Source organism: Agelaius phoeniceus, chromosome 4, assembly GCF_051311805.1.
Source record: "Agelaius phoeniceus isolate bAgePho1 chromosome 4, bAgePho1.hap1, whole genome shotgun sequence".
Lineage (NCBI taxonomy): Eukaryota > Metazoa > Chordata > Aves > Passeriformes > Icteridae > Agelaius > Agelaius phoeniceus.
The window spans coordinates 20,908,845-20,925,533 of NC_135268.1; the positions used below are offsets into that span (position 1 = coordinate 20,908,845).

Here is a 16,689-nt window from a genome sequence, read left to right on the forward strand (position 1 = left end):
ATAATTGAAATCACATTGTTTCTAGAGGTTTTTTTTCATTGAAGTAAATTAGATCTGATACAGCTCAATAGTTTTCATTAGTGATCCAGAAGTATTTTTCAAAACCTGGATGATCAGATTTTCAGATGACAAAGATGAGTAGAATATAAACATTAAGACAGACAAGCAGTCATAGAAAATGACAGAGACAATCTGAGAGGGATGAAATTTTCATTTTAACAGGTTTCAGTGCAAAGCACTGTATTTAAACACACAAAATGACTACATCCATCCTGGAGCAACAACTCAAGGAGGACTCTGCCACAATATTCAGAAATCCCACCCTGAAGTGTCTGTCATGGTATGATAGAAAAACAGGTCCTGCAGCAGACTTCAAGGGCCAGAACACCTTATTATGTACTGCTCCAGTGCTTCATAAACACACAACAAAAGGCAGCATCCCTTATCCCCAGAAATTAAACAGCACAGATGCAAGAGATGCAAATTTACTGACAAGTGGAAACAAGCATTCAAATATCCCTGCAGCTTTCACGTGGATCTGCTGCAGAGGCCAATTAAAACAGCAAACCAGGTAACAAATCAAACATCACATGGGGAAAAGGGCAAGCATGACAGTCTGAACCCTGGGCATTTCTCAAGGTGAGCAAGAAAAGAGGAACTGCAGACAGTTCCCTTTCTGGGAAAGGTCCCTGAAACAAAGCCCAGCGCTGGAGCCAGCTGAGGCTGTGTGATTCATGGCATTAAGAATCCTGGCTTCTGGGAGGGTCTGGGATCATGTGCATAAGCAGCAATAGCCAGCTGGACAAGGATCAACTCTGGCAGCACCAGCAGCACGTTTCACAGATGGTAATGATGAATGCTGAGAGGGGGTTCATGGATTAAATGCACTTAACCTGCACCGCACTGATTTTTATTTCCGCACCTCCAACCCCCTGGCTAATCCCTCCTTGGCAAGCTTTCCCTGTGTTGTTTTCCAGTGGAAGGAGCTAGCTCTGATCCTGACTAAACAGCATCTTGGCACAAGTACAGTGGGAATCTTCAAGGTCAGCTCTCAGCCACTGGCTCCAGTCCTGGCCCTGGCAATAAGCCAGAGCAATCCAGGCTTGTTCTAACCTGTGACAACCAATTAGGACCACCAAGGGACCAGCAGAGAGATGACACTTCCCCATCCCTCTCTTACTCATAAAACACTTCCCCATCCCTCTCTTACTCACCCTCCTAACATGCCTTCTCCTTGGGGTCCTGCACTAGGAAGGGTGTGCTGGCAGTGCTCCAGAGGCTACCCTGATGAACATAAAGGACAAGCAGAGGGATCAGGCATGAACACATTTTGCTATTTCAGGGCCCCTACCTGAGGGGCTGAAGGCAGTAGTGGCTTCTTCCACAGACAAACTTCACTGTGAAGATTTGCCTACAGCACAGGAAAAGATTATGAAAGCTGCTCTCTCTGGAACACCTAGCAGGGTTTTGATTACACAAACTCAATTTTTGGTCAGCAGTTCTTTGCTAATGCAACAATTCTTCCTGTCATGCCATGCATACCAGTGGGAGTTCTGGTATGAACTCTATATACAAGCTGGAGAACAGAAAAAAAATAATCTTGCCACCTTATTTTACTGAAAAAACCACCAAAAGATAAAAGGCCAGCAAAATCTTTACCTTGGAAAGCAAGAATATTTGCAAATTCTTGTTTAATATCTATACTCTTCTGTTTCAAAGACCCAAGTTTTCACCTACTTGAGGCACACAGAACACATTCTGTTGACAGCAGAAGAAGGCTGCTGTTTTGTGAATAGGGTGCCACAAAATGCCTCCCAAACACCGAGCTCCAGCCTGCATTGGGCAGTGAAGCCAGCAGGTTTGTCTGGGATAATGTCTGAAGGTGCCTTAAGCACCTCCCCTGTGTTGGTGACAGTCCCTGAGGGGAGGCACAGAGCTGTCCCCATGCCCTTTTCCTGCCATGTCCTCCTGGAGAGAGCTGAACCCTGAGCTCTCTGAGAACACCTCACCCCTTCTATATGATCCTGTATGATTCAGTGAGAGCCCCATATGTGACAAGTTAAGGACAGCAAGCAGTGGTACACATACCAGTCACTTAGGTCTCATAACACCTGGACTTCTAAGCAGATGGCAGACCAGAAGATTGATGTACTGATGCCAGATTTTCCCCCTCCACTGGAATGAATGAGGTTCACCCATACCAGCCCAATGCCAAATCCAGCCCTATACCAGAAATGAAATATCAAGGGGGTTTGAGGCCTTTCCATAAATGTTGCATGAATGTGTTTTTCTCAGTCTGGAGTATGAGAAGCCTTAACCAGGCAGCAATAACCCAGAGTGCCAGTGGCAGTGTAGGCAGAGAGCAGGAATGCTGTGCAGCAGGCAGGTGAGCAGCACCTCCAAGGGAGGCAGCCCCAAGCTCTGCAACACCTCCCTTTCCTCAGAGACACACTGAGCATCCAGATCCCCAGGAGAGACAAAACCTTGAAGAAAAGCTCTGCAGCTTTGTTTACACTTGACATTTAATATATCACATAAAATCTGTTGAGCTTCAATAAATGAAACCAGGTGATGGTTCAACTTCTTGAATGTTTCCCTTTACTGCACACACAGACTGGTACAAGGCATTCCTTCCTTTTCCAAGTGTTACAAGGCAGCAGGATGTAATAATGCAGATTTCACCTTCAAATACTGTGAAAAGTAAACACCTGCCATTACTTGATTTCTGGTAATAGTGTAGCACCTGGCTCTTCAAAAGATCTCTGTAAAATAAACAAAAGCAGTAAGCAAATGTAGGTATCACTCATCCAAAGGAGCAATTAGAAAGCATTTGGGCCATGAAATGTGTATTTGTGACTAAATAGCATCTAGCACAAGAGAATTTTGAAGCTTGATTAGGCTGAAACCTTTGGACACTGCCACCCAACAATTAATAACCATATTAGCACTAAGAATTAAAACACAAGCTGACCATGTTGCTCTGGAAATATAAGAATATGGCAAATACACCCTCCTGAATAGCAGCCAATAACTGGGAATGGGAGAAAGGAAACGAGCCTAAAATTAATCACTAAAATAAATAGAATTTCTTTAAAAATGGAAGGAAGAAAGCCTTACCTAGTCATGCTCCAGGAAACAGAGGTGCATTAGTATTTGCACTGATCTTTACCTCCAATAATGACATTTCCAATATCATAGTTACAAAAAGGATGGGAAGAAGAAAAATGTAGCAAACAAACAGAAGGCAGATAAACACAGTTATTAATCTAAAATCTTTTAAAAACACAAGCTTTCTGTCTTGTAAGAAACAATGCTGCACCTTTTCTGGTTTTGAAAAGGAAAGCTCTACTACAATACATCAAGATAAACAATTCAAGTGCCAGAAGATAAGTAAAGTGCTATTCTTCACTGAAATTTGTACACCAGCCAATGCAGGGATACATCTAGAAGAGAAAGATCTTCTCTGGACTTCCTTTTATCACCACATTTCCATCTGGTAACTTCAAATCAGAGCATGTATCCCTGTGCCTGAGTCTGCATTTCTCTTACCCCTAAGGGAGGGCAGCACCTTTCCCCAGGTGCTGAGTCTTTCCAAACTCTGTCTGATTCCAGCTCATGGAGGCACTTGAGTTGCTAACTGAGAGTAGTCATAGTGTCTCTATCAATAAAAGAAGGAGCAATATAAACAATTTCTGGAAAAAGTTACTAGAAGGGCAATGAGGAGGCCTAGGAAATGACAGTGCTTGTTCAAGGAAAGCAGTGAGCAAGAGGGGACAGAATTCTTTTGCTTTCCTTTCCCCATAAAGCAGTCCATCTCCTGAAAGGTTTGCTTTCACCTGTTGACAGATACCTGCATCCACAATTTCTCACAGGATCGCCTTCCCTGAGGTTCTGCTGTGCTCACACCTAAGAGAGCTCTGCTGCTTGGTGTTTGTGCTATTCTATTCTCACAGCTTCTGGAAATTTCCTCACATGTACTGGGAGTTATTTCTCAGCAGAGGTGATTAATTTTTCACACACAAAACATTCTGGTGATTTTGACAGCATTTATTTTTTTGTGCTCCCATGTTCTTGTACTGATTCTCCCTCAAAACTGTGGCTGACAATATCATTCTGTCATCTTTGTGGTGGAAAAATCCAATACCTAGGGACAAGGACATAACTCTGTTATCTAAATCCTGGGCAGTACAGTGCCTTTTGAAATACTGATATATCACTGCTTGAAGGCATTTCTGAGCTGGATTCCCACTCCAGCATAAGGAAGCAGGGAAGACATCCCCCCAGCTTGGAGCACACATGTTGGGCACGGGTAGCCCCACTCAGAGCAGTGGATTCCAAAGCTCTGCTCTTTCAGGATTGCCCTGGTCAGCCCCAGATGACACAAAGCACATGCAGAGCAGAGGGGCAGGCTGGTCAGACAGAGATTTAAAGGGGAGGGAGCAGGAAAATACACACATGAACAGTATCTATACAGCAACTCCCCACCTTGCCCTGGGTAGAATACTGCTGCACACAGCCATGAGCTGTGCAAGCCCCCATGTGAGCAGTTTGGTTTTAAAAACAGATGCCTATTAAATGCCTTACATTTCTATTCACATCCCAGTAACAATTTGTACTTTTCTTTGCCCACAGACAGTGCACAGAAATATATTAATAATCATTTAAACACCAGAGCTTATGGAAAATTTTCAGTAGAATAAAGCATTATATAGCACAAGAGACACAGACTTTATGGACAGAAAACTTTCAAACAACAGGTAGGTGAAAAAAATGGATTATTAAAAGCAACTTGTCATTTTTCATTTAAAGACAGCACCATCAATAAAATCAGTTCTTTGCCTTGATGCAAGTTCCCTTAGAGGCAGACTCCATCACTTCACTTTGGAGTTGTGTCTGAAGCACAAAAAGAAGATTGAAGACTTACCTGGAGTAAAATAAACAAATTGCAGTGCAAAGCCTGTGGGTATATAAATGCTGTCATTTCCTTTGAAAAATGTTTCACTGTATTAGCAGAGTGGCAGGAAGGTCTGCTTCTCATTTCACTGCTCTGAATTGTCTAAGTGTTCAAGGGTCATAAGGAATATTCTTCACCCAGGACCAAAAAAGGAAGTACCCATGGGTGTTGATTATTGAGCACAGAACAAGACATCATTCTTTAGTTCACAGAAAAACTCAAGCACTTCCAAAAAAACTAAAGCTGAGCATCATGAATAAACTGGATGATAAATGACTGGATCTTAATTAGAAAAAGAAAAAAGAAGAAAAAAGCCAACAGTGAAATATATGTTTTTTAAATAGAAAAAAAAAGGAAAAGAATGATGACTGATGCTACTGCTCCCCCTATTTCAGCTGATTAAGTTCTCTCTCATGAAAAAACAACACTAGGAAACAACAGATCCAGAAAGAAAAAATACCAGCAACCAAGACAGAACATCACATCAGCTAAAGGGGCAAGCAGGAGCACCATGCCAGTGCTTTGAACAGCAGGCTCTACTCCACAGAGGCTTTGTCTGCAAAGCTGATTTACCATTTATGCTTTATAGGCAATGTTCCAATAGCTGCTCTAATCACATCATTTTTTTTCAAATATTTTCAGGAAGCCACACAGGTTGGAAATGTAATACACTGTCTGGTAGCTTGTGAAAGGGCTGTAAATGTGAGCAGAAAGGGCAGAAGACATTTGTTTCCATCTTTTCTAAACTGAATTTCAGGCCAGGCATTGTTGGGGATTGGATACAATACTAAGAAATCTGTATTGTATTGACAAGGCAACAACCAGAACTGAGTTCTTGCACTGAACTGGAACCCAGTTTGGACCTGAGACACCAAGTGCTCTACCAGCAAATTTTCAATTATGAAGCATTCAAAAGAAAATTTTTTATTGCAACTCTCCAGCCTGCTGCACCTGCTCTAGGCAGAAACAAACTTGCTCACTGAAACTGCAAATAGTGATAAAAATTTATAAAGGGGGAGGAGAGCAACAGTGCACCCATAAACTGCATCTGTCTTTATAAGGGAGACATAAAAAGCTGGGGAAGAAATAAAGAGTTTTATGGAGGCAATGAGAAAACAAAGATAATTAAAACCAAAACTAAAACTCTTTACCATCATGATGCCCATATAATAGCTTCCCTACAGGAAAAATAAAGGAACTACATCTGAATATACATGTATGGGGGAAGAAAGTTCTCTTGGCACCAGAAATAAATGACAAATCTTTTTTGTTTGGTTGATTGGGGTTTTTTTTGTTGTTGTTGTTTTTTTTAATTACCTCAGCTCCTGTCATGCTAGAAACATTCTGGTGCCACTGGCCTCCAGTGGAAGGACACCCAGCAGAGGCAGGATCACTGCCAGCTTCTCTCTGCCTGTGCTGCCCACCTCCAAGTAAGATGCTATGCTTGTTTCTGTGGAAACATTTGCCTTGTCTCTCTGTTCAGCTAAGACAGCAGATGTAGCAGTTAATTTCACTTGCATTAATCCTTTCCTACAAGTGCATAAAAGGGAAATATTGACCTGCAGAAGTGTTCTGGTCAACCTGCACTGCTCCAGCTCTCCCATCACCCAAGCTCCAATACTTATTACCCTCCAGTCAGAAAACTGCATATGGTGCAGTTTTATCAAGCTGTTTTGAGGGCTAAAATGAAAATAACTACCAACAGTTACACCTTTCTTCCTGACCATTAGGAACATTCTCCAAACTCTAGTCCTCATGTGTTTTTTAACTGCAGTTAAAAAACACGTTTCAGGAATAACACCACACCATAGCCAAAATTCTGGCACATAGAATCCACTCCCTGGTCTTGTAGGCATCTCTCTGGCCATCTCTCCAGAAACCCTTCCAGTAGGAGACATGCAGGCAACCTCACCCAGCACCCTTCCCACCTCCTGGAGCAAGACAGAAAGGCAGCTGAAAGCCCAGACTGCACATACAGCTACTGCTGTAGGGACAGCAAAGATCCCATTTCAAGGCTCATCTAAAAACCCTTCCCCCTGTGCATGGAAGTCTGCCAGAGCTTTAAGGAGGTGCCTGTGTGCCAAAGGCCCATTTCAGAGTATGTATAACCATGCATGCCAGGGTGTAAATATTGCTTCCTCTTCTTTTACACTCTGCTATTGTTAATAATGCAGTTAAATTTAAAATACAGTGCACCCAAGGTCTCTGGTGGGAAGCAAAGCCTTTGCAGATGAAGCAGCTTAAGCCAAGAGCTTCCTTTCCTGCAAGCCCTGTCTGAACCACCAGCTGTGACTGCCAGAGCAAGCCTTGCCTTAATTCCCTCTCCAGACAATAAGGTCAGGCTGGCAACAAGACAGTTTTCATGGAACAAGAGTCTTTTTTAAAAAAGCAAACTCAAGCCCCAGTCCATTAACAGCTCCATGTAAGCCCGTGGAGCTTTAAAACCAAAAGTTTCAGCTCTGTCTCCACGTTGCCTACAACTTCATGCCAGGGCCCAGCCCTGCTGCTGCTTCTTCACCTCCCCTTCTTCCCTGAGCTCAGTGAGCACATATTGTAGAGCAGATGTGTGAGCTGCCTTCCCTCCCACCTTCCAGCCACCAAAGCCCTTCAGTCAAGTCTCTGCTGAAAACACTCTCAGAGACTGTCACGCCCTTGACCTTCTCTGCTGTGCTCTCTCGGTACCAGTTTGCACCATGGAAATGAAATGCTCCAAACATACTTTCTGTAGGATCCCTACCAGGATTCATCTCTGCCCCTTTCCTCGCTCTCTCCATGATAAAACTGATGAGCAAATCCCTGGAGGTGCCACCTGCCCACAGCACCTTTGCTACAGTGTTCTCTCACCTGGGGAAGGAAACACACTGCATTTAGCCTCTGAGAAACAAGACTGACTATAATTCTGGTGCACAGCTGAGAAGTATCTAATCCTCTTTCTTATTTGCAATAGTAGACTGCAACACATCAAGCAAAAACTTAAGCTTTTGGGTGCTAATGAGAGCAGGCTGGCAGACATGTTATGAAGTTCTCTTCACATTTTTCACCAAACTCCTAGCAAAGAATATTAAATAACAACCACCACCAACCACACAAACAAACAAAACCCCAAGTTCAACAAACAATCACAAAAAAGAATGTTCATATTCTTCAGACTTAAAGAAGCACTTTTCATGAATTCAGCAATGCAGATCAGGTTAAGACACATGTTCAAAACAACATAGAGCTGATGCAAAACGCAACAAAAGCTCTTCCCCTCTGCTAAGGGCACCTATAAAACAGTTTATCTGTTTGAGTCATCTCAGTTTTTCTGATGGCACCAGAGGAGACAACAAGTCTGCCTCCTCCAGGCAAACCACTAAAGCTAGCAGATGAACACTAAATTCAAGCAGAACCCATTCTCTTCTCTTCTGGAAGGATTTGCTTAAGTTTCTCAATATTCTGTCTACATCTGTATGCACAGAACTGAGCATTTACCATTTTCCTGGACTGATTTTCCTTCTCTTTAAGGAATATTGCAGGGCTGAGGAAGTGTCAGAATGTTATGCAGCCCTTGTCACTGTCAGAATTATTTCATACTGTTTTCTTAGCAACTCCTGCTGAGATTCATAAACTGTTTGCACATAAGGATTACTAATGAAGTTCAGTCTCATTCTTCAGCCCCCCTCCAGCCCACAGTGCAAAATATAGCTGTACTTTGGATTTAGAAGCCTGACTAATCATGCAAGATACCTATCATTTATCTATGGAGAAGGCAGCAGTTTCTATGAGAGGACTCCTGCCTTTTTCTCCTTTGCTCAGCTCTGTATCAAGACAGAAGGACTATTCTGTGGACAGGGAGAGAATCAAGAACATCTAAGCACAGAATTTCAGAATGGTAAAGGCTGGAAGGGAGCATTGCTGGTCCAACCTACCTGCTCAAGCAGTGTCCCCTGGAGCCAAGTGCATAGGATTGCATCCAGGTAGTTCTTGAATGTCTCCAGGGATGGAGACTCCACAACCTCCCTGGGCAACCTGTGCCAGTGCAGGGTCCCCCACACAGCAAATCTGAGCCTTCAGTCCCAGGGGAACTATTAGCAGGTTTCAATACCCTACTCTTTAGGAAGACTGCCCACCATTAAGAGGTAAAGCATGGTTGATCTAGTATAGCATGATTGATATGGTATGAATCTGGGAGCAAAGATGCACCTTAAAGTGCTGCCTTAACCTAAGTTTTCATATCATGGTACTGAGCAAATGTCCTAAAGTCCAATAAAGGTGATGATGACACAGCTCTCTGGGAAAAACTTGGCTAACACAAATAGCCTTTCACAGATCAGATAGTTACCCCTTCCAGGATGTATTTTATAGTCCCAAAATACTTGGCATTAATATTCATCCTCTGTTAACAATATCAAAGCATCATAAGAAAAATCCTGCTACATTTTCACACATTTAACGATTTTCAGGTACAGAATCATTTTTCAAAAGTCTTTGTAGATAAGAGACAGAAAGTTTAAAGATAGGAAATATTTGTCTGGGCATCAAATATTTGTCTGTGCAGCCTTTACAAAGAGCACATCTGGAACAGAGAGAGGAAGCAAAGTCCTGCAGAAAAGCAAACCTCTAATAAATTGGTTGCATGTCAGAATCTGTCAGCAGTGTGAGTCATTCTGTGCTCATTTCCACTGTAACAAATTATTGCTTTTCCAGGTTTGAATTTTCTCACATGCTGTTTTGCTACAGCACTGCATGAAATAACCCAGCACTGAGCACCCCACTGCAGGAGTGCCACATGCAGTTTATCATTAGCAATATAATTTTGGCAAAGGATGGATAAGGGTGGTAGTGGAATGCATGAATAAAGCAATATTAAACAAATAAACAACGTGCAGCACCAGGTGGATTCAAAACAAACAGCAGGCCATCATTAGAGTAGGCTATTTTACACTGAGCCATCAGCTTGAGTCCTGCCTCAGTTTGTCAGTGTTGCTGCCATCAAGCAGCCACTTAGTTTGCTGTTTCTAAACATGGTAGTGGCCACAGTTGTTCTGAGAGGGAAGATCCAGATTTTCAAGCAAACAGAGCACACCTAAGGGCAGAGAAGAAGGCAGAGTATTGCTGTCTCCCTGTTCTCCCTTTCCTGACAATAGCCCTTCCCTTCAGCACTTATGTCACGCTTGCTCAGCTTCACTACCATCCTCTCTGCATGTCTCCTCTGCTCTAGCCTTGGCATGGTTGCTGCAAAACCTGAAAGCCATTCCCTAGAAGCCCCAGCAGAATACTGTGAAATATCAGTGAATGCTGGACTTTGCCCAAACACCCAAAATTGCCTTGAGCTCCAGTGTGGGTAAGAAGAAAAACTGTTAGTGCACAAGCAGACATGAAATAAGGAGGCTTCTGGTGTGAAAAGGACAGACTGGAAGACATTCCTTGCTGGGCATTTCTCTACAGTTTTCAGAGACTGAAGGAGAAAGAACTGCCTTCACTCCCACACCCTCCTTGGGGGCTTGCCACAGGGTTTTTAACTTGCTGAAAGAATAAATTAAAAACTCAATTAAAAATTGCATATCAAGAGCATTCCCTACCTCAAAGCACATATCTTCAGTCTCCTGTAAATTAACTGTTGAGGTAGTCCAACTGTTAAGGGAAGAGACTTCCTGAAGTCAGAATTGATGCAAGAAATACAAATTCACTAATATGAAATGAGATTTATCTGGTACAAAGTTAAATGATTGGTTTTAGAACAGTTTAAACAGAACATACCTCTTTTCTTCCCTTCTAGTAGATGTTTCCCTCTGTGTTACTTACTGCAAGTGACAAAAAGATGACTTCTAATCAATAGTAATTTAGAAATCAAGAGCAGTTTCTGTGGTGTGACTGCCCAAAAGCACTGGGCAGGCTGAAAAGACAAGAACCTACTCCCAAATAAAAAGAAAAACCAAGAAAATCTTCCTAATTGTGTCCATAGCACTGACTCTGTCCTAACATCTCTAAAGCTAAACACCTGTGAGGACAGATTTTTAAAAGTGTTTAGACAAAGCTTCTATTCAAATAGAGAGGTGAAGCATTTTTGGTGTTAGCACAGTAACCCTGACTTCCTGGAGAAATGCTCAGAAAAAAAGTTTGTATCTATCTATAACCATTAGATTTGTATTTCTGTATGCCCTCCAGCCCCTAACCTAAAGGCTTGACCTGGAAACTCCCCAGGCTGCTTCAGCTGCCCAAGACACTTCAGGCTGCATCTGCACGTGTGCCAAAGGAAGGAGAAAATGGTAGAGCTATTATCTGGTGAATCAATTGTTCAAAGGTCTCAGCTCTAAACAGACTGAATGCTCCTCTGTCTGACAGCCTAAATGGCACGTGGTGTTTAAGGAAAGAAAAAAAACAGGCTAAAAAAAAACCCCAGGCTGTGTTGGTGCTACAAATCAGATGAGAGGGTTTTGGTGGTTCTTTTAGGTCCTTCAGACATGGCCCCGAAAGGTGATGATGGTTTTTGAGATATCCCACAGCAAGGTTTGATATCCCACTCAACATTTGGGGGGTCATTAATCTAAAACAACAGCAGTGATAAATCTACAAATCACCAGAATTCGCTGGGAGGAGGGAGGTAAAGGGAGGAAGATCACTAACAAAGTGAGGAGCATGCTGAGTGCTGGCTTATCTCAATATCTGATGTTTAGCTGCAAACACTACTCCTCAGTTTCCCCACCCTTTCACCAGCAAATGCCAGAACATTGCATTGGAGGGTCAGAATGCAATCCCCAGCAGGTCAGTCTACAAACCAGGGATTTTTTCCAATTGATTCTGAAAAAAAAATCTCCCTCACCCTCAAGCGTATGCGATTGGTGGCAAATAGGGGACTGCTGCCATTTAAAACAAAAGTATTTCACAGCCTTTCTTTGCAATGTTGTTGTTTATTTGTGTGGCATCTGGGAATATGCCAGATGTTCTAAAAAGCCACAAAAACTCACCTCCCTTTCAGCTTTGTAAATGGCAGAAAAGGCATTTACATTCTTTGTCAGGTTTGTTTCTCCAGCCTGGCATTTAGAGCCCCTTGGCCCAATTGTGTCTAGGGCCTGAGGATACTCTCCTAACACCAGCAAGAAATAATAACTGAAGCCCCTGGGATTTCTGAAACTACTGAGAGGTGAAACAAGCTGCCAACCTGCCCAGAGTATTTATAATCTCATAAAACCCACAGAAATGACACCAGCAAGCTGGCTGATAAACTGTACATGACAGCCACAAACACTGATCTTCCTGCAACCAGTATCATTAAAAATGGTGCTAGAAATATATCACTGTGTCAAACTGGATGAAAGCCAACAGGAAAGTGATAGGTCCTTCTGTGCTCCAGCACAGCTGAAAAAGCTTTTCTCAAGTGATAGGTGAAGCCTTGAATACCCACAAAAACTGTAGAAAGTTACTTTTAAGGGTAAATCTGATAAGTATCAGCAAAGAGAGAGGCAGAAATCTGAAGCCCAAAAGCAGAAATGTGAAACAGGAGGAGGAAATGCCTTATTTTAGGATTTTTGAGTAGCAAAGTACTGAGCAAAGTGGGATCCAAAAGTAACAGCAAGGTGACTCCCCTTCTGGAAAAGGAAATCGTATTGACAAGTGTGAAAATAAACAACTTTGATTTCAATGAGCAGATTAATTAAATCTGGCCTCTGAGGTCTGGCTGACTTTTAATTGTCTCTATAGCTGAAAATGGATTTTGCTCCTCTGGGCATGTTAACACCTGGTTCTCACCTGGACCATTTATTCCAAGGTTCCCTCTTGGCTCTTCAAACCCAATCTCACTACATTGTGACATGTAACTAAAATCAATGACACAGAAAAATTTGCTATGGGAAGCCACTGAAGTGCTGGTTTCCATCCTCTATCTGTGTTACTCTATTTCCCTTCAGATGGCCAAGACTCCTACTTAAGGTCTAGTAATGTGCCCAGAAAAATAAATATGCTCATAACCACCTGGTTTTGAAATAATATAAATGGAAAAGACCAACAAAAATAGAACAGATTTCCTTTTAAAAAAAATCAGCACTTATCCATTGTACTAACCCTGCACTTTCTGTACATTATGTCTCCAAAGAGATTCCACTGGGAATCGGGGATGTGCAAGGTTTTGACCTGACAGTCAACACATCTTGGGCTTTGTAACTGAACACTGTAAGATCAGCAGGAAGACAAGGATAAAAGTTAAGGGAGAAAATACACTATTCTTTGGCAAGAGTGTTCTGGAAATAATGTGTGAGTGAAATTCTTCCCAAACCCTGAAGAAAAATCTAGGAAGGATGCACTCCAACTCCTGACACTCAGGCACACAGCACCAGAGCTCAGACTGGAGTTTTGCTGGCCCAATCAACAAGCTCAGAGCTGATGAGGGCAAGTCACAGCTCTCCTCCAGCCCAGGTGTCACTGGGGTACAAACCCCAAACTTGGGATCAGCACGTGGCTGTGGCATGATTCCAAGTCAGGGAGGATGGAAAAACAATTATCTTTAGGCACCTTGGCTGTAAACTGATGCTGTGCAAATCAATTATATCCATGGGAATATTCATGTTCCAGTTTATTTAATGAAAACAATAGTGAATTGTTTGCATGTCACATCTAACTGAGCCCATTCCTTGCTTTCAAGTTAAATTAAGAAGTTGGAAGAAAAGACCTGCTGCTGCTCTTTTCCACCACAGAATGATAAGTGAGACCAAAAATAAATAATTTTGGTCATGTTCCCTTTTAAAAAACATCAGCCATCTATAAATAGTATGGCTTGGTCATTTTAACAGCAATACCTGCATGTCAACAGGGAAACCTGCAAACTCACTTTTACACTTTCCAATTCAGTTGTCTTGATCTTGTCCCATGTTTCTTCAAGTCATGAGAGCCAGTTAGCCCTGATAAAAGACATAAAAAGCATGACAGGAGAAGACAGAGAAAAAGAAACATCAAACTGGCAACTAGCTACAAATAAATTTCCCATTCCTTATCTTCTACTGCTCTATTTTGTCCACATTATTAAATGAAGTCAGGGTAGCTTCAGAACTACAGTAATAACACCTCTCAGATCTGCAAGCACTTTGCAAGAACAGCTATTTATGGTTTAAAGTTCGGGTCATAGGTTCAGTTGAGGTGATTTCCCTTCCACATCATCATAAGCAAGTAGCAGAATTTGAATTAAAGTCTGCTTCTGTATCTTACATCATCAAAGGATGCCCATGTTGCCCCAGTGTTGTGGGATCTGTACTTGCCCACTGATTTAATTTTCTAATTGTAACCCTTCATGCTCATCACAGACACAAAAAGCTGAAGGCACAGCCCTGTATGGCTGCACTGCTTCTGCAGGTACTAAAGAAACAGCAAAGCAATATTTCCCACTTACCTCCAGAAAGCATCTGCTTTTTGCAACATCACAGTCACACACTCTTCTTCCTTTCCTTCCCTTTTCAGTTTCTGAAATAAAGTAAATCCCACTTAAAAGGCAGCATCTTCTCAGGAATTTACATGCCTGTCAGCCAGGTGGAGGTGGAGCTGGTTCTGGCACTAAGCAGGAGATGGAGCTGGGAACACACAAATACAGAATTTTAAACAATGCAAAATTCTTTGACGTCGGGTGAACTAAAACTTTTTTTTCATGACAGCACCTGTGCTTTGCCTAATGAGAAGCCTGGCAGGAACTTAGGCAATAATTTACAAAGGGTTGAAGTAGCCCACAGGGACTGAGAGCTGAACTCTGCTCCAATACCACTCATACCACTTTCCTGGAGATTTCAAAAGGGTCTCCAGAGGCAACACACTTGACTCTGTTCTCCTGACCTCCAATTTAACACTATTATCCTTTTACTTCACTTAAGTTTCAGTAATATTTAAAGTCCTATCAAATAAAGGAATGAACAGTCCTGGAAGAGTCAATGACCTTTCCCTCCAGCAACCTTGTGATGTGTAAGACAAGAAAAAGCAATTAAAGAGAGAAAAAAGATGGGCAATTTATCAACACATTAAATGCATTATCTCACCAAAAGCTCTCCTCTCTTCACCAGTTCTTGCTTTTCAGATCCAGAGGGAGTGAGCACTTGTGCTCTCATTTCTAGACTGACTTGCATTAGTCAGCTACCATCCTCCCAGGAGCTGCCTTGCCATCAAGCTGCTCTGCTAACACTCAGCTATTGAGCTGTATAGTCAAGCTCAGGATAATTCCCTTTATTTAAGGAGCATAGCATATCTCCTTATGAGAGAGAGACAGACTACCCTGATTTAACATGATTGTTTGCATGATGGTCTACCCTTGATAGGAAGAGCTTGTTGGCAGCCACACAGGAGCCAATGTCCCACTGGCACTTGGGTTCAGAAAAGCCATGCTGTTCTTAGGAGCAGAAGGTTTGCCAAAAAATCCAGCGTTGTCACTAGGGAATGCCAGGGTTTCTGGGTAGGGTGCTTTTATTATCACGCTCAGTTAAGTGGAACTGGCACTATGACAACTGCTTCAGAAAGAGCACTTAGCACAGTGTGGGGGAGAAAAAACATGGATCTCAGCTGATGGAGCTGTATCATCCAGAACACCTAGTCCAGAGGAGTAGTAACAGCAGTGCATCTTTATTACACAGTGTCTTTCACTGTAAAGGAACAAATGCTGTCACTAATGCTGTGCTGTAGGTAAAATAAGCCACTTACACAGTTATGTGCTACCTTCTCTGCTAATGCAGGCTTGGGCTGCTGGTTCTGAGGCTTGAATTTGGCAGCTTTCAAGCACGTTACCTAGTATTTATATTAAATGCCTTAAAAATGGATTCCTTGAATTTGGGATAATCCCCCACTCTTGAAGACAATTACTAAAATACACTTACATATACTTGAATACACTTACAATACTTGAAGGCAATTACTAAAATAAACTTACAGGATCTAACGATAGTGCCTACACATACTGAACAAGAATTGCAGCAAGAAAAGACTTATCTGCCTGTGAAATGCAGAGTACAGGAGAGCTGTCACTCCAGTGCACAGCAACTGCCCTTGCACAGACTCTAACAGACTGGAATGATCACCATATTTGAATTTTTGAGCTTTCATAAAACTGAGAATGAAAATTGAAGCCTTTCAAAAGTCCATTTATTTCACACCTCAGAACACCATGTTATTCAAATAAAATATATATCACTCTCTTGCTGCAAATCTGGGCCAGAAAGGAACTGAATTTTGGAATGAGAGAGTTGAAGAAATAGGAGGAATTTTGTTTCAAGGGTTTTGTCAGAGATGCCACCACCTTCCTCTGCCAAGGAAAGTTGACACTTACTTAGTGGACTGAGATCACAGATTTCTTTGCTTTTTGGCCTTATTATGTACAGCTTGTAAATCACTGTTCTTTATATTCTCACCATTAACATGTTTCCCTCTATTACACAACAGCACTGTTATATCTTCTTGCTAAGGCTTCTCCTTTTGAGATTTTTCTGGTTTTGGGATAATGTAGCCATTTTAGGTTTTAGGTAATGCAGCCATTTCAGCAGAATGCTATCTTAACAACTGCTAACATGAGATGACCACCTTTGTTATTTTTGCAGTGATTCATGGAATTTTACAAGTGAAATTCGCATAAATAAAACGCCTGGGCGAACAGAGATACAGACCCTAAGGGCATTGTGCAGTTTCCTCTTCTGTTCAGGAGACTGATAAAATCAGATTTCAGACTTTGGGGTTTCTTTTATTAATCTAGTACACTCCTCAGTCAACTGCTTTTGTTTTTCTGGTACAGAGGATTT

General features: G+C 42.0%; 1 long non-coding RNA gene across 1 annotated transcript; it reads right to left on the bottom strand.

Annotated features, from left to right (window-relative positions):
* Positions 1 to 252: 252 nt before the first annotated feature.
* Positions 253 to 15,315, bottom strand: LOC143693941 (uncharacterized). The gene is made up of 5 exons (XR_013182015.1): positions 14,947 to 15,315; positions 14,313 to 14,490; positions 13,758 to 13,827; positions 7,692 to 7,798; positions 253 to 2,762 (listed from the first exon to the last, which is right to left on the bottom strand). It is a non-coding gene; the product is annotated as an uncharacterized LOC143693941 (long non-coding RNA).
* Positions 15,316 to 16,689: the final 1,374 nt, after the last annotated feature.